Here is a 15,333-nt window from a genome sequence, read left to right on the forward strand (position 1 = left end):
GGGATGGGGCCTGTCATGCAGCCTCCTGCTGTAAAACCAAGGCGGGAGGTGTGTTTCAAGGCAATCGAGCATTCCTGCCATCAGGTGCGTCAGCAGGGATCACCTGGCCTCCTTCAACTGCTCCTCTCACCAGTCTTCCGACTCGCAGAGGGCGGGAGAACCAGGGCGATACCGCTGCAGAAATGCAGTCTGCTTTCCTCTTGGCAGGAGCAGGGCGAACTTGAAGCAAAGTGCATGTTCAGGACAGCACCTCTGTCTGCCCATCACTCAGGTGTGTAGCCGAGCACTGTCCCAGCTGCAGCCTCTGTCCGTACCAGCCACGCAATTCTCCCCCCATCCCTGTGAGCAGAGCGGCACGAGGACTTTATTTAACCACATCACCGGGGGATTCTGGCTTTTTGTGTATAAAAAACCCCCCAAAACAGATATTTCACAGGCCTTTAAACTCTGTCTCACCCATTTGGCAAACACACATAAAAGTGACAACCCTGCTGGCTTTCAAATCCCAGGGGAGCTGCCTGAGCTAAAAGCCAACAAGACAGTAGATAAGGCTGGAGGAATGCATGGAGGGGTTTCACAGCACGAAGATGAAATGATTAACCACCGCGGCTGATCGTCACAGGAACCCGGCAGCCCGCGGCTACACGCCGAGCTGCTGAGCTTTCTATCTGAGGAGCTGCAGATTGTGTGCGGGGTGAGTGATGGAGCTCTGCCGCAATGTCATCCCTCGGTGCAGCGTGGAAACCTACTCACCCGTTCCTTTGCGGCAGTAAGAGGAATGAATGCCCAGACCTACCAGCTCAATTAGCTTTCATTTTTCTGAATATACACAGCAGTAAATTAGCCAGGGTTAAAAACATGACTGCGTTCGTTTTTCTATCAGGATGCGCTCTCACGCAGCTCTCGTGCTGCAGAAAGTTTCCCTTCGTTGGTGTCTGGAAGGGCAGCTCCTGCTGGGCTGGACACAGCAGCTGCGGGACTCCACGGTCCTGTGGGTTTACGGCTGGGTACGACAGGGAACGCCACGTGCAGCTGCGATGGCAGCGGCGGTGTTGCAGGTAGAATGTAAATGGCTACAATTAGCTGGCCCCAGGGGTTGATCATGTGATTTATCGACCCATTAATAATAACAACTGTTTATTTGTTATCGCAGTGTATCAACAGTGCTGCAATCCATCAGGTCTGTACCAGACATGAAATTATAGATCGTGAGTGTGGAGAAAATTGGGAAAGGAAGAAGGAATGATTTGTAAAATCTCCTGATCTTACACTTAGGCTTTCTTGGGGGTAGTTTGGTATTATTATTTGCTGTCCAAAAGCAGCAATATACCCTTGGAGCTGCTGGGACCTCTTATCTTTGGTGCTTGCCACCGAAAAGCTCTTCCCTGTGCTGCTCAGCTTTGACGCACAAAGCCCCGCCGCACGCAACTGCGTGGGGTAGTTAATGTTTGTCTCTGGGTGGAGGCACGGGAGGTGCAGCGCTGCCCTGGGGCCCGGCAGGATGAACCCTGATGAGCAGAGCTGCCGTGAGGCCAGGTGTCCTGCCCAGCTGGCAGGGAGTTCGCAGCCCAGGGGAGTTTCACCCTGCCCTTAATTAGCCAGGTCAGAGATGAGTTTGGTGCCAGGGTTCGTAGACTGGTCCAGAGCAGTAGAAGTTGAGGAGCAGCATGTGAGTGGTGAGTGCTTGTACCCCCCAGTCAGGGGACTGCTGGCACTATCTGCCAGCAGTGCTGCCCCTTGAGAGCATCCCTGATGGGCACGGTCCCCAGCTCACAGTTTTGCCACGCTCTTTGCTGACACGAGGGTAGGGTGCACGATGTGAGCCTTTGTGTCTCGGGCTTGTTTGGCCCACAGTAGCTCTGAGTTGTGTTGCAGTCACAGCATAGCTGCAAAGCCCTCAAGCTCCCTGGGTTAGGTGATATGGCAGGGCACATATGGTCCCTGTTTGTCCACTTCTTATTACAGTAGCTTGGAGATGTGTGTGCAAGTACAGAACATTAGCAGTATGGAACAGTGAAAGTCAATGCTACTAAAAATTACCTTTTAAAAACCCACCTCTGAGGCTTTCTGCAACGATTTAGGCCATGTTAAAACCAACAGCAGAAATACAAAGGCTGGCATTTCCCATATCCCTCCCAAATAGCTTCCCCACACGCCCCATGAAAGTCATGTCACTGAAATGTGACAAAACCCATGGCAGGCAAAGACAAACCAAAAGCAAAACACAAATGAAGGCCTGGATCCCACAAAGTTCAGGTCTCACAACTAGTTTAACTGGTGTGACCTCTCCCATTCACTCCTGCGAGACAAACAGCATGCTGCAAATTAAGCTCAGGCACAGCTGTTGTTCCTGAAAACATCTATTTGTGGAACAAATTATTTATAATAGGAAATGGCATCTGTGTTAATTTAAGAAAAGCTATATATACACCGAGCGGGGATAATGGGCACTTTATAGTCTAAGCTGGAGCAGGACTCAAGGTAAACTCCTTGTGCGCAGAGCGGTGGCTCTGCAACCCCGGAGGGGCACGGCTGAGTTACAGCCTTCCTACCTTGAGGATGCTCGGTCTGGCAATCTATTGTCAAGTCTACCACCCATGTAATTCTAGGGGGAGGATTTTTTGCATCATCAAGCCCCAGGCTTGCCCTTTGCAGTTTAGAGGAGTATTTGAAATCTAAATCGTAGAAATCCCATGGGATAACCCCGACATTCATTTAGGAATTAACAGCATCCAATTTAACCTTGTAAGACCCTAGAACAGCAGAGAGGAAGGAGTAAAAAAAATAAAATAAAATCCAGCAGTGTAGGAAGAGAAGCTTCACATTTTAAATTCTAAAAAGATTTAAGGTCTTTGAATCCAGTGGTTTTAGTAGAGCCCTTTCCACGCTTTCCTAACCTCAGCTGGGGATCGTGTTGACTCCTGAAATTGCAGAGGTCCATGAGCCTTAATATCAAATTTTGCTACACTTATGAGTGCAAGCTGCCAGGGGCCACTGTGCAGCTTGTGAGCCGCAGGACTGGAAGGCTTTTGTTGTAGCCATAAATCTTTTTGGGTTGTTTTTTTTTTCCTCCCTTACAGAAAATTCAGCCATAAACATGCTGTTTGTCAGGGGCTGGACTTAAGCGTTCACTTTGGTAGAGTAGGTGGTGATGCTTGGGACAGAGCAAGGGCTGCTTACATTTTTTTACTGGTCTGCTCTTGAATTCTAATAATTAATAGCTCACCAAAAGAAAAATCTTTAAGGTAGAACACAAGTTCTGGTTTGAAGTGTCATGGTTGTGTATGCATTGTTTAAATCAATAGCTTTTTCTTATTAATAGAAGCTCAATGAAGTAATTGGAACCCTAAGTATTGTGATGAATTGATATTTTTTTCTATAACAAAACAAATGGAAATCTCAAAGGCCGACTGGATTAAATTGAAGAAGCCAATATTACAGAATTCTTGTTTGCTTTTATGTGTGGAAGTTCAGTATCATCTAATTTTTGCTACTTTTTGTGCAATTTCATGCTTGTTGAAACCAGCGCTTTCCAATCTTCTCCTCCTTCCCCTGGGATAGTCCAGTGTTAAAACCCTAAAACACACATAATTTTTCCGTAAAAGCAATTACTGGTTTTACTTTGTTTATGGTCAAGATCAGCAGTACTTGATAGCCTCCCTAAATTATCACAGATTCGATTTTTATGGAGTGTGAAATTATCGGAGAATGAAACCCTCCACCACGGTGGGTGACTCAAGATGGCAATAAATACCCTGGATGAAGAATTCCACTCTGTGTTCTTCATCCCTTCCTTATTTGCCAAATGCTTCCTCAGGATCAGTGGGGTTTGTAGGAAGAAAGGTAGGAAACGGTGCAGATGTTGCTGATCCCTCACCACTTTGGTGTTTGCTGCAACAGAGGATGTTCGGGTGGTGCTGGTTGACATTGCTGGAACTGATGAACCCCACCGCCCTCATTGGCATCTGGTGATGGTGCATATTGTCATGGTTAGGCCTAAACATCATTCCAAATGGCATTTGCTTCTGCCACTGTCAAAGGGTTTGGTTTTCTGTGGCCCTGATTGTAAAGATAAGTCTTACACAGCCAGTTGGCACTGGCTGCTGGTTTGGTTACATGCTTAGGATATCAGTTGGGGGATTGTGCTAGGTGAAGAGGACTCTGAAGTCAGGCTGGCCTGAAGCACTGTGTCCACAGCAAAGTCTCTTCTGGTTCTGCAGCTAAGAGGCTGTGAGATGGAGCCATGCTGTGCTCAGCCGCAGCCCTCACTGGCACGGCACCACCGGTAAAGCCGCACAAGCTGGAGAGCCCACCCAGTTTCCGAGTGCCCCCTCCTTGTCCTGGTTTTGGTCAGGATGGAGTTAACTTCTTTTGTAGCAGTGGATGGAATGCTGTGTTTGAGAGTTAAAATGGAAGCAGTGCTGGTAACACCCTGATGATTTTAGTTGTGGTCAAGCAGTCAAGGACTTTCTCAGCTCTTCCTATTTCTCTATTAATGAGAAAGGAGGGGACAAAGCCAGGACAGGTGACCCAGACTGGCCAAAGAGAGTATTCCATGCCAATTACATCCTGCTCAGTGTAAAGGGGATCTGGTTGAGAGGAGGAGGGGGGCGGCTCCAGGACGCGGTTTTTGGGGGACGGTCGGGTTCCGGGACGGCTCTGGGTGGCACGGCCTGAGCTGTGGGTTCGGTGAGAAACTGTATCCTGTATCAACAGTTCCATAGATTTTTTGCTCTAAAGTCCTGTCAGCATTGTTATATTTTATCTTTCTGCTATTTTAGTAAACTATCCTTATCCCAGCCCACGGGCTTTTAGTTTCTTGGTTTTGGGGTTGTTATTTGCCCCTTCCTTTTCCCTTCCCTTCCTTCACCCCCACACACTCTTGTCCCCCTCCTCTTTTCCTTTGAAGAGCAGGCAGCTGCGTGGATCTCTGCTCTCATCCGGGGTAAAACCACAACACTCCTGTGCCCAGGTTGCTCTTGCCAGCAGGAGCAGCAGGCTCTGGGCTTCCTTGGGTCCCTGGTGCCGATTTCTGAGTGGTAAAACCCAGGTTTGTGTCAGAATAAGACCTTTGAAGTGAGACACCCTGCAATGGTGTGCGCTCCTATTTATGCGATAAACGCTCCGTAATTTTTATCTTCAGGGACACACGGTTCCTAAAGGCCTCTGAACTGCTGAAGAAAATACAGGGCAGAACCAAATACTACTTTGGAAAGAAAATCAGTGTATTCAACTGATCTTATTCTAGCAGGGGGGGTTATTTTTAACTTTATGATTGTGGATTTTTATAGTGTCACATCAACATAAAGGGCTTTTCTTCGCAGTGAGAGCAGAACAGAGGAAGTCCAAGAAAATGAGACTCAGTGTCCTTCAAGGAGGTAGTGGTAAACATGTTCTCAAAGATGGAAAAGTTCAAATATAAAATAACTGTGCTTGCTGTGAGGGGAGAAAAGAATACAGTAGCTTGATTATATTTGAGAAGACAGCTGGTTGAAGACCAAAATCAGTATCGTTATCCCCAAAGCCTGCCACAGTGATACTTCAGAAACCCATTCAAACCTCATGTGGCACAGACAGGCAAAAATAAATCCCATAGTCCTGTTCCGTGGTATCTGTTTCATACCAGACAGCAGAAGCCCTTCATATTCATTCAGAGCCACAGTAGGAAAAGAAAAAGTGATTGGAAAAGAAAAGAGAGAATTTGGAGGGAGAAAGTTCCACCAAAGTTGATAATGAAAATGGCTGTGGTTGTGCAGGTGAAGCTCCCTGATGGGCAGGGCACTTGCCTGGTCTGGGGGATCTGTGCCCACCTCTCCTGATGGGCTGCCTCTCCTGAAGGCTGAGGGTCTCCAGGTGTCTAAACGATTCCCTGTGAGTCAGAAAAGGGACATCTCTGCATTACGGAGGTGCCATTTGGTGCTGGAGGAGGACTTGGGCAGGAGGAGATCATCCAGAGCAATTCTTCTGTTCATTACATGAGGTACCAATAATGACACAAGATCATGCCAGCAATGTCAAGTGCTTCAAAGGCTGAAGGTTTGGTTGTCCATCATGTGAAATGGGGGGAGGTCTCTTGTCTTTGATTTACTGATCATGGCATGCACATGCTGCCCCTCACAATCCTTTTCTCTGTGAGGAATCCAGTGTCGGGAGCCCTGGAGCATACCAGAGGGATAGGGAAGCTCTAAACAAAGTAAGATTGCCCTTGACCTCCCTAACAAGGGGTCGAGCTGCTTTTCCCCTCTTCCAAGAGAGTAGAGCAGCATAAACAGTCAGTTGCCAACCATGTTGCTGAAATGAGAGTTGGAAGTGTGGGAAGTCAGTGACCTAAGCTGCTGGTTATGTGCAGCAGTTAAAGGGCGTAACTGGGGATTTCAGAAAAAGTGCTATGAGACTGTGCCCTATCAGGGAGTCAGTCTTTATCCAGGACCCCTCCAGCTGGCAGCTTCCCCATCCACGGTGTTTTAGGGATGGGAGCGGCTCTTAGCTCCCTCAAACACTGGGAAAGGTCTTTGGGTTTGCTTTGTCCTTTCTAACCTGCACAGAAGAGTCTTGCTCTTTTGAAAAGCTCCCCTAAAACTTGCTTCTTCCAGTTGACTGACTTGGATGAACTGCTCTGGGGAACGTATGTCACTTGACCACCAGTATTTCTTCCTGAGCACACCAGAAATTTATATGACTGTTTTATAGTTGACAAGTTAAAATCAGGCCTCAGCTGGAACAGCTGGGTGGGCCAGTGATCTGAACCCAGACAGAGCATCCTAAGGATTATCAAAGGCAAATGGTGGAATTATCCCCCCCCACAACAGGCACGGAAAAGCCAATATGTAGGATAAGTTCTCCTTACCAGAGACCCTAGTGAGGAGACTGCTCAGGTTGCCTTGTTAGCCATTGGCTCTGGGCAGCACTGACAGTAAGCTGCACTTACTATTATTTCTGCAGCTGTAGCAGAAGACATTTTGTAGCTTTACTTGGACTCATGTACATGAGATTTTTCAGGTCTCACACACCAGTGTGTTTGCAAAGAGAAGGCTGCATCTGTGTCACCTGGAGGGAGCTGCCTATCAGTGAGTTAGGTGATAGCATGGTCTGCTTCACCCAGTCATAGCTGGTGTTCAGAAAGCACCTCTGCACATCATCATCTAGTGGTGTATCACCCAGCTTTTCATTAACAGGAGATACGGCAGTGGCAATCAGTGAGCTTCGAGGCTACAGAAGATCCCTGAGGATACATTTAGGCACAACAGGGTCACAAAAGGGGATTTGCATCACAAAGTTCTGGTTTAGGATGTCAGTGCCAGAAAGAAGAGTATGTCCCAGCCCCAGGTCCTGGCTGTAGCAGGCTGCTGTGTGTCTCATTCCCTGTGAGCAGGACCTGGAGGTGGCTCTGGGGAGCAGTCCATGGCTGGGGTGGTGGGGGTTAGCTGTGGTTTGGTAGGTCAGTGTTCTCAGCCCAGCATCTGGTTCCTTAACTTTCTTTTCCTAGAGAATAAAATTCACTTTGATTCTTACTTCAATCTTGACAGCATCCCAGGGTAATTAAGGTAATGGCAATTAGTAAGGTGCACCCTTGCTTACAGAAGAAGCACCAAAGTTCTCTTGTGTGCTTTCTGCACTGAGAATGTACTGCAGCTCCTTGGCTACCCTGGATGTCTTGTTCATTTTGTTTCATGTCTGCCAAATGGACTTTCCTTTTTCTGATGTGATCATCATTTGGGTTCTATTTGATCATCATTTGGATTCTCTTTCAGTCTTAAGCATCCAGGAGGTTTTGTAACAGGGGTGGGGTTTTCCGTAACTTCTCTGTTTGCAATAGTATTTCCTTCTGTCTGTTCTGAATCTTCTGACAGGTCTGAAACTCCTCTGGTTGTCCCCAAGCATTTGTGATAAAAGGTGAATGACAGCTGATGGTCAACACTTCTGTGCATCCTCAGAAATGCATGCTGAAGGCATTAATTTCTCTAGCTGGTTAACGAGGATCTCAATCTAAATTCATGGCAGGACATTTAAAAGAGGTCAGGATTTATTAGTGATGTCCAGTTCAGTGGTGCAAAGCACTCGGGATTAAATCTGACAGGAAATTTAAAAAGGAAAGTTGGGTGAGGTGGAGCAAGCCCCTGCTTTTAACAAGGATCCATTTCTCCCACCCTTCGAACTTGGGCCAGAGCCAGAGCTGCTTCAAAGGCAGCAGAAACCCCAATTCAGGAAGAAGTAGAGTGCCAGCAGCTCAAGGTAACCCAAGCCTTTTTAAAATTGTTTTAAATTATTTTTTTTAAAAGAAGGAGCATGTGTAGTTTCTGCTCTGGGGTGGGGTTTTTTGGTGTTGATTTCTGCTGGGTTCAGAGTGTGGTTAGCGTTCCAGGTCTCAGCTAATATTTTCTTCAGCACGCGTTTTTTGATCTCCCTGCTGTAAACATGATGACAGCCCATGGTGGATGCAGATGTTTTCAGTCATTGATGTATCCAGCAGATACAAGGTGCCCAAGCAGGTTGTCTTCCAAGGTTTTGTAATGCTTGCAACTTCTAAGGTGATCCTTCCAACCCAGACCATTCTATGATTCTGTGATTCAGCTGTATCAAAATAGCAATTGATATTAGTTTGCCTGTTATTCAAATAACCAACATGCATGGCACTGTGTATGAGTACATACTTTCCACTTCCAGTTGTCAGATACACATCCGTACTGCACGCTTTGGGATGCCTGCTCACAGTAGCTGTCTTCTCTCATCCTTTACCTCTTTCTCCTTTTCCTGCTGGTTCCACGGGTGGGAATGTCATAAGCAAATTATTTTTACAAAGAGACAAGTTGTTTTCTGAAGGCATTGCTTGAGCACAAGGTGGTGAAAGAGAGAAAAGTAGAAATTCAGAGCTCTAAGCAGACGTAGATAAACTCCTGCAATACTAAGATGGGAACTTCTCCTGTCTGTAGGATTATCCCCACAGCTGGTAATTTCTGTCTTCCTTGTTCCCTTGGGAACACGTGTCACTCAAGATACTTAGATATCCAGGGACCATGTGTCTTTAGATACTCTGTATTGAAAAATGCGGTGGCAAGCGTACTCAAATGATCTAATTAACCCAGCAATAAATAGTTTGTCTGGAGGCCGTTTTGAGCGGAGGACAGCACTAATAAAGGAGATGAGAAACTAAAGTCAGCTCTGTCCCACTGCCACAGTGTGAAGCCTACAGCTGTTGGAAACTTAAAACAAGGAGTTTTGATCTTGAGAAGTCTGAAGTGAGGATGCTTGAGTGCATAAGTCGCTCTTTGAACGTGGAAAGTGTCAAAGATGGGCACAAACCGTGGGGCTTTGCTCTGCTCTTCTGCGGAGACGATGACATGCGTTCGGCTTTAGAGAGAGAATCAGTCACTGATGTTGTGCTCAATTAAAATATTACCACAAAGAGCCTGACTCAGTGACAAATAGGTTCCTGATAATGGTGTATTTTACAAGGCAGGAAGAAGTTAAAAGATGTGTGTTGAAAGCTGTGCAGGCTTAATTATTTCCAACCTTCGGGAGCGTATATTCTAGGCAGGGGAAGGCAGCGGAGACATTGTGCTCTGGCAGGTATGAAGCAGCAGCTGCCTGCCTCTTGCTGAAAGGGGCAGAAAGTCAAACTCAGCCTCAGCGAGGCTGATGGGGAGGGGGGGAAGGTGGTGTTGGAAACAGCCTGCACTGGCATCTCCGGAACGGATGCGGGGCGTCTCTCATTCATGCCGTGTCTCTGCAGACTGTCACCAGCCCCGTACGTGGGCGTGCAGGCGCGGTAGCAGGAGGTGACCTTGGCGGTGGCTGTCATCTGCAGCTGGGAGAGCACGTTTCCGCATGGCTGGGGGGGTATTTCACCAGGAGGAAAGGAACACTTTTCATTCTGGAGTGAAAAATACCTCTGCTCTGTAGGTGCTGTGCATTTATCCAGGGTGCACCTGCACCTTTTAAAACTGCCATCAACCCTCGATATTGTAAGATACTTCAGAGTTTACATTACTGTTAAAGAAGTAGAGCCCTTTGGGTCTTACAGAATAAACCTGGACAGGAACAGGTGGTATCAGCAATTACTTATACCATCTTTCATGTTCCTATCTCTGGTAGTAATGATGCTTGTTAGTTTGCCTTTAAACTCAGGCTTTCTTAGAGGAAAAAATGAAGAGAGGAATTCATCTTGCAGACTTTAATTTATCCAAAAGTTCAGCCTACTCTGGCTTAATTATCCCAGCTCCTACGACAGTCCAGAGATTGCTGAGCAGCTCTGAAGACGCTCAAGTGAGCACCTCAGGAAGCATGAGGTCTCTTTTTCTTCCTTAAGTGGGGACTAAGCCACCAGATCAGACTTGACTCCTGTTTCATGAATCCCACCCACGTGCCATCCCAGTCCTTATCTCGCAGGGAGGTTGCTGTAAAATCTGTTTGATAAGAGCCTGCTGGGGCAATACTTGCAGTTCATCATTTGCTGCAAGCCTGTAGTTGTAGCATAGATATATTTAGAAGGAGCTGTGATTAAAATCTCTTGGCAGCTCCAATCCCAGGGACACACGTGGGGAAAATAATCTTAAAATTCACATCTCTTGTATTTGCTTATCCCACCCTGGATGCAAACAGACCAAATCCCTTCTGCCTGAACTTTCAGCCTGCAGCAGGCTTCCTCACAGCACAGTTCTTTGATCTCCACCAGGCAGGCTGGAGCACCAGGCCTCTCAACATGAAGACACAGGACTTCGGACCATGCAAGTTTTCTGAGCTTGACACGCTGGCAAAAGGAGCTTGTGCTGAGGAGGGAAAGGGTAACAAGAAAGAAAATGAAAGAATTGGTTACTTTTTATAGATAAGACTCTTCAGCTTACCAAAGAGATGGAGGCATGATAGAGGTCTGTGAAGCGCTTAGAGATGGCAGATAAGGAGTATCTGTATTTCTTGCACTAGAAGGCTTATGGTTTGCCTGTTGTACTGAAGAGATTTAAAGCCAGCAGAGGGAAGTACTTTTCCCCAGAAAATGTGAATGTGGAGCTCACGGCAAGAACCCAGCAACACAGCTCAGCCCAGAAAGGGTCTGACAAGTCCACGGAAGCTGGTGACCAGCAGTGGCTCTCAAAAGTAGGGCTTGGGCAGGAAACCTTTTAGCTGGTGGATTTTGAGGGGTAAGATTGCTGCTCATCCTGTTGTTGGTGCCTTCCTGAAGTACACAGTATCACCTTAGTTCAGGGGCTGCACACGTGCCTGTAGCTGCAGACTGTGCAGCTTCACAGCCTGAGAGACCCGGTGTAGCCTCATGTGCAAGTATTTGGAGTGTGCAAAGGAGACAGGCGTTTCGTTGCACCATGTTGGACTATGGGCATCCATCGGAATGAGGTTTTGAGAGATGTGCAGAGAACAGGGCTGGAATCTGATGGAGGCCCAAGCTAGAGGAAACAATGTGGAAAATCTAGCGTACGTGCAGCTCGCCTCTCAGTCTCATACGCAGACACCGGGCCGCAGTGGCGTGCAAGGGGCCACGCACGTGCAAGGGGCCGGCTGCCTGCATGCACCTCTCAGGCTCTTTGACCTCGTAGCTGCGCCCACAAACCTTGGCACGTCCTTAACAACCAACTCCTGCGCAATCATTTCAACCTTTGGAGCACGGCCGCACGCGCGGCGCACGTGTCCTCCCACAGCTGCCCTTGCACCGAGCACCCCTCCTCCCGCCCCGCGTGTGGCACTGCAGCACCCTTCCTAACATGGAGATTTCCAGCCTGAACAATGGAGGAGCTACCCAAGCAAATGGCTTGGCTGTCAGCTGCACTGCATTTCGTGGCATTTAATACCCCGCAGTCTGCGAGGGTGTCGTGTGGTGCCTGGAATTGCTTTCCGAGCAGGTGCGTGCCACTTGCTCCTGCTCCTGCCCAGCTATTTTTCCGCCAGGCAGTGAGGAATACCACCATGGGCTCAGGCACTCCAGCATGGGGATGCTGGCTCCAGTTACCGCTGCAGCATAGCACAGGCTTTCTTTATGTGCCCTGCCAGTCACACAGTTTAGTCGTCTTCACCCTCTGTCCCCAAGGGACTCTTGTATTTGCAAAGTTGTTGGAGGAACTTGAATTCAGGGATGTCTTAAGGTTTGCACAGAACTGGTTCCGAGGGACAGTGGGGAGGGAATGCTGAGCTCGCTGGGATCATCAAAGTTTAAAGGGGTTTCTTCACTGTCATGTTTTGGAGAGATCTGCTACTGGGGCTGAGGAGGGTCTTGGTGGCTGCCCTCATGACACCCAGGCTTGTTGCTGTCACCTTGGGTGGCTTTCACTGAGCGCCCAGTAGTTGTGTGGTGCTCACCAGGAAGACAAGCAGAATATTCATCTTCTTGCTGTTCTTCAAGTGAGGGTCAATCTTCCCTTGGGGAAAAGCCTGGGAACATTCTCTGCTCCCCCATTTCAGTAGCTGGATCAGGCCTGCTTGCCTTAGGGCAAAGCAAACTGTCTGGGCACATCATAGAAGCAGGGGAGGGGAATATGCAGAATAATTACATGTGCCTGACTGCCATTCAAAGCACTGCTGGATGGACACAGAGCTGGCATTGTGTACAGTATGGAAAGTCCTAGGCCTGGCAGAAAAAGGCCACCTTATTTCTTGGGAATGGCTGGAGTTGCCTCCTCCCTGGGCTTCTCACTAGCAAAGCCATGTGCCAAAATGGCTATTTGTGCAACAGCAGCTTTCTTTTGCAGGAGAAAGTTTGGCTTTTTAAAAAAAGTTTGTTTTCTGTTTTCCCTAGCAAAAGAAACAAGCTGTCTGCTGTGTGTCTCCTTCTAAAACCAGTTTAAGGTGGACTTTCCTTTGCCCAAAGCCAGCTGATGTAGAGATCAGGTCAAATCCTACCCGGCTACCTGCTTTCACGATTGCTCACGGTGTGTCAGTTCTATCAGCTAATCCCAGGAGACTTCAAAGGCATTTGCATCTGTGCCTTGAGTAGTTAATTAAGCTGAAGAAAATGGAAATTAGTAAAGGAATTATCAGGTGAAAAACTTGTTAAAGGGGGTAGGTAGCAGTATGTTGTGTTGAAAGAAGAGCTCCTGGGCTGGAGCAAGGTCCCAGTTGTGGCTCGCCAGGACAGGCCTGGAGCCCAGCCTGGTTAACAGGACAGGCCTGGAGCCCGGCCTGGTTAACAGGACAGGCCTGGAGCCCGGCCTGGTTAGCAGGACAGGCCTGGAGCCCGGCCTGGTTAACAGGACAGGCCTGGAGCCCGGCCTGGTTAGCAGGACAGGCCTGGAGCCCGGCCTGGTTAGCAGGACAGGCCTGGAGCCCGGCCTGGTTAACAGGACAGGCCTGGAGCCCGGCCTGGTTAACAGGACAGGCCTGGAGCCCGGCCTGGTTAACAGGACAGGCCTGGAGCCCGGCCTGGTTAACAGGACAGGCCTGGAGCCCGGCCTGGTTAACAGCCCCGTTACAGGCCAGCACAAACAATGAGAAATCTGTTCATGTGTGTCTTAAGTGATGACACAGAGCTGGGAAATGCTGTTGCTATTGAGGAGGATGGTGGATAACCATGACGACCAAAATAATGGAAATAGGGTGAATTCCATATTCCAGAGTGAGGCAAACAGCTGGGGACTAATTGGTTGGAAACAGCGAAGGGGAGAGCTGGGGATGTACCAGTCAGTGGCAGGAAGTCTGTGAAATGCTAATGTGATGTGTTCCTCAAAAAGGATAATGTGGTCTTTGCTGTATTCACAGTGCTATTTCCAGTGAAGTAAAGGAAATGCTGTTTGTGGCCCTTCTGACCACCTACAGTTATTGCCAATGAGAAGAGGTGACGAGAAGAGTCAGTGGAACAGCCAGTGAACTGCAGAATCTGTCAGGTGTGGAGAAGGGAAAGGACCTTTGATTGTGTAGCAAGGCAGCCTGGATGCTGAGAAAATGGGGGGTTTGGGTATAAATGTCTCAGAGAGAGAACACCAGGAAATAAAAAAACTGTTGAAACTAGAGGATCACCAAAGAATCAAATGGATAAAGAATGAATTTAGACCAGAAATTAAGGAGCTCACACATCTGAGATGTTCTGGACCAGCCTTCTTAGTGAGACCAGGGAGGGCAAAATCTGTAACTGCTCTCGTGCTGGGCACTGAGCAGGTTCAGGAGAGTATGAAATCAGATGATTGCATGGCAGGGTTGGCACTTGGCTTGTTGACCCATGACATCTCTTCAGTCCTGTGCTCCTATGCTGTTCTCAGCCCCAATTCAGGACACAGTGTGGGGAGGAGAGATCAAATAAAGGTATTTGGCTCCCCATTAAATGCAAAGTGGCTCTTTGGAGAGAATCCTGAAAGTCTGGGAGTTGCACCACCTGAAAGCATCCTAATTCTCACATGCTGACACATCTGTTCACACCGTTTGTTCATCCTTTGGCTTCTAGGTAGAAGCTAATCTTATCTCCATTTATTTGGGGTTTTTCTGCAACCTGAGACTTGGTTTCTCATGATGCCTCTCAGGTTGCAGCCACCAAACAGGGACAGGCGTCTCTATACAAGAGCAGCTGTTTCTCAGGGCTGGGACACTGTGAGGAGGGAGAGGCATGTCCCAAGGAAAATGCCATCAGGATTGCTACATGCAGGGCTGTTTGCACATGGAGCCAAAGCCCGAGCGCCTGGTCTCACCATGGTTATTTCCTTTGGCAGCACCAGCTAAGGCACAGATCAGAGCACATCACTGCTGTTGTACTGGTGTCAGCTCTTCGGCACCAGCATGGGGAGTGTGTAAATTAATAATGAGTAATAACAATTTTATAAATAAAATATCACCATACTTGCTTAAGTGAATGAAATAGATATGGATGCGTTAGATTTGGATTTTAATGGCTTAAATCTGTTGCAGAATTATCCTTTTCTAGTAGCAGTTTGACTGCAAGGACAGCATTAAAAGCACCCAGAGAAGCAAATGTGCAGCAGTGTATTAAACAGGAACCCAGGCCAGGAAAATGCTGTGCCTCAGGCTGGCAAGGCTGGCCCCGAGAGGGAGCTCTGCTCTAGCAGACATCCCCACGCTATGTCTTTCCCTGCTTTTCCTGCTGTACAGGACACCACAGAGTCAGCTTATTCTTCTCTCCTGTTTGTAATCCAGCCTTACTGAAGCACTGTAGCTGTGCTGTGTTGAGCGCTCGGCCTCACCTCAGAGCCACAGAGATGCTCCATGGCTCTGGCCCTGCATGAATTCTACACCAGGCTCCTGTGCTTGCTCAAACTTGAGAAATTACCATACAGTATGTGGTACTTCTCCCTCCTCCCATGTTTACCCCCACCTCCAGCAGCCCTGGCAGCCTATGGCTGCACTGCAAGGCACTCAGCCAGCAAGCCTGGCTTGCCATGCAAAGCT

General features: G+C 48.1%; 1 protein-coding gene across 1 annotated transcript in view; it reads left to right on the forward strand.

Moving 5' to 3' along the window:
- The window catches only part of GPC1 (glypican 1), a 190,616-nt gene that overhangs the window by 147,132 nt on the left and 28,151 nt on the right, over positions 1 to 15,333 (forward strand). The gene's annotated exons all lie outside the window — the stretch shown is intronic.

This window comes from Gallinula chloropus (assembly GCF_964237585.1).
Source record: "Gallinula chloropus genome assembly, chromosome: 8".
Classification (NCBI taxonomy): Eukaryota; Metazoa; Chordata; class Aves; order Gruiformes; family Rallidae; genus Gallinula; species Gallinula chloropus.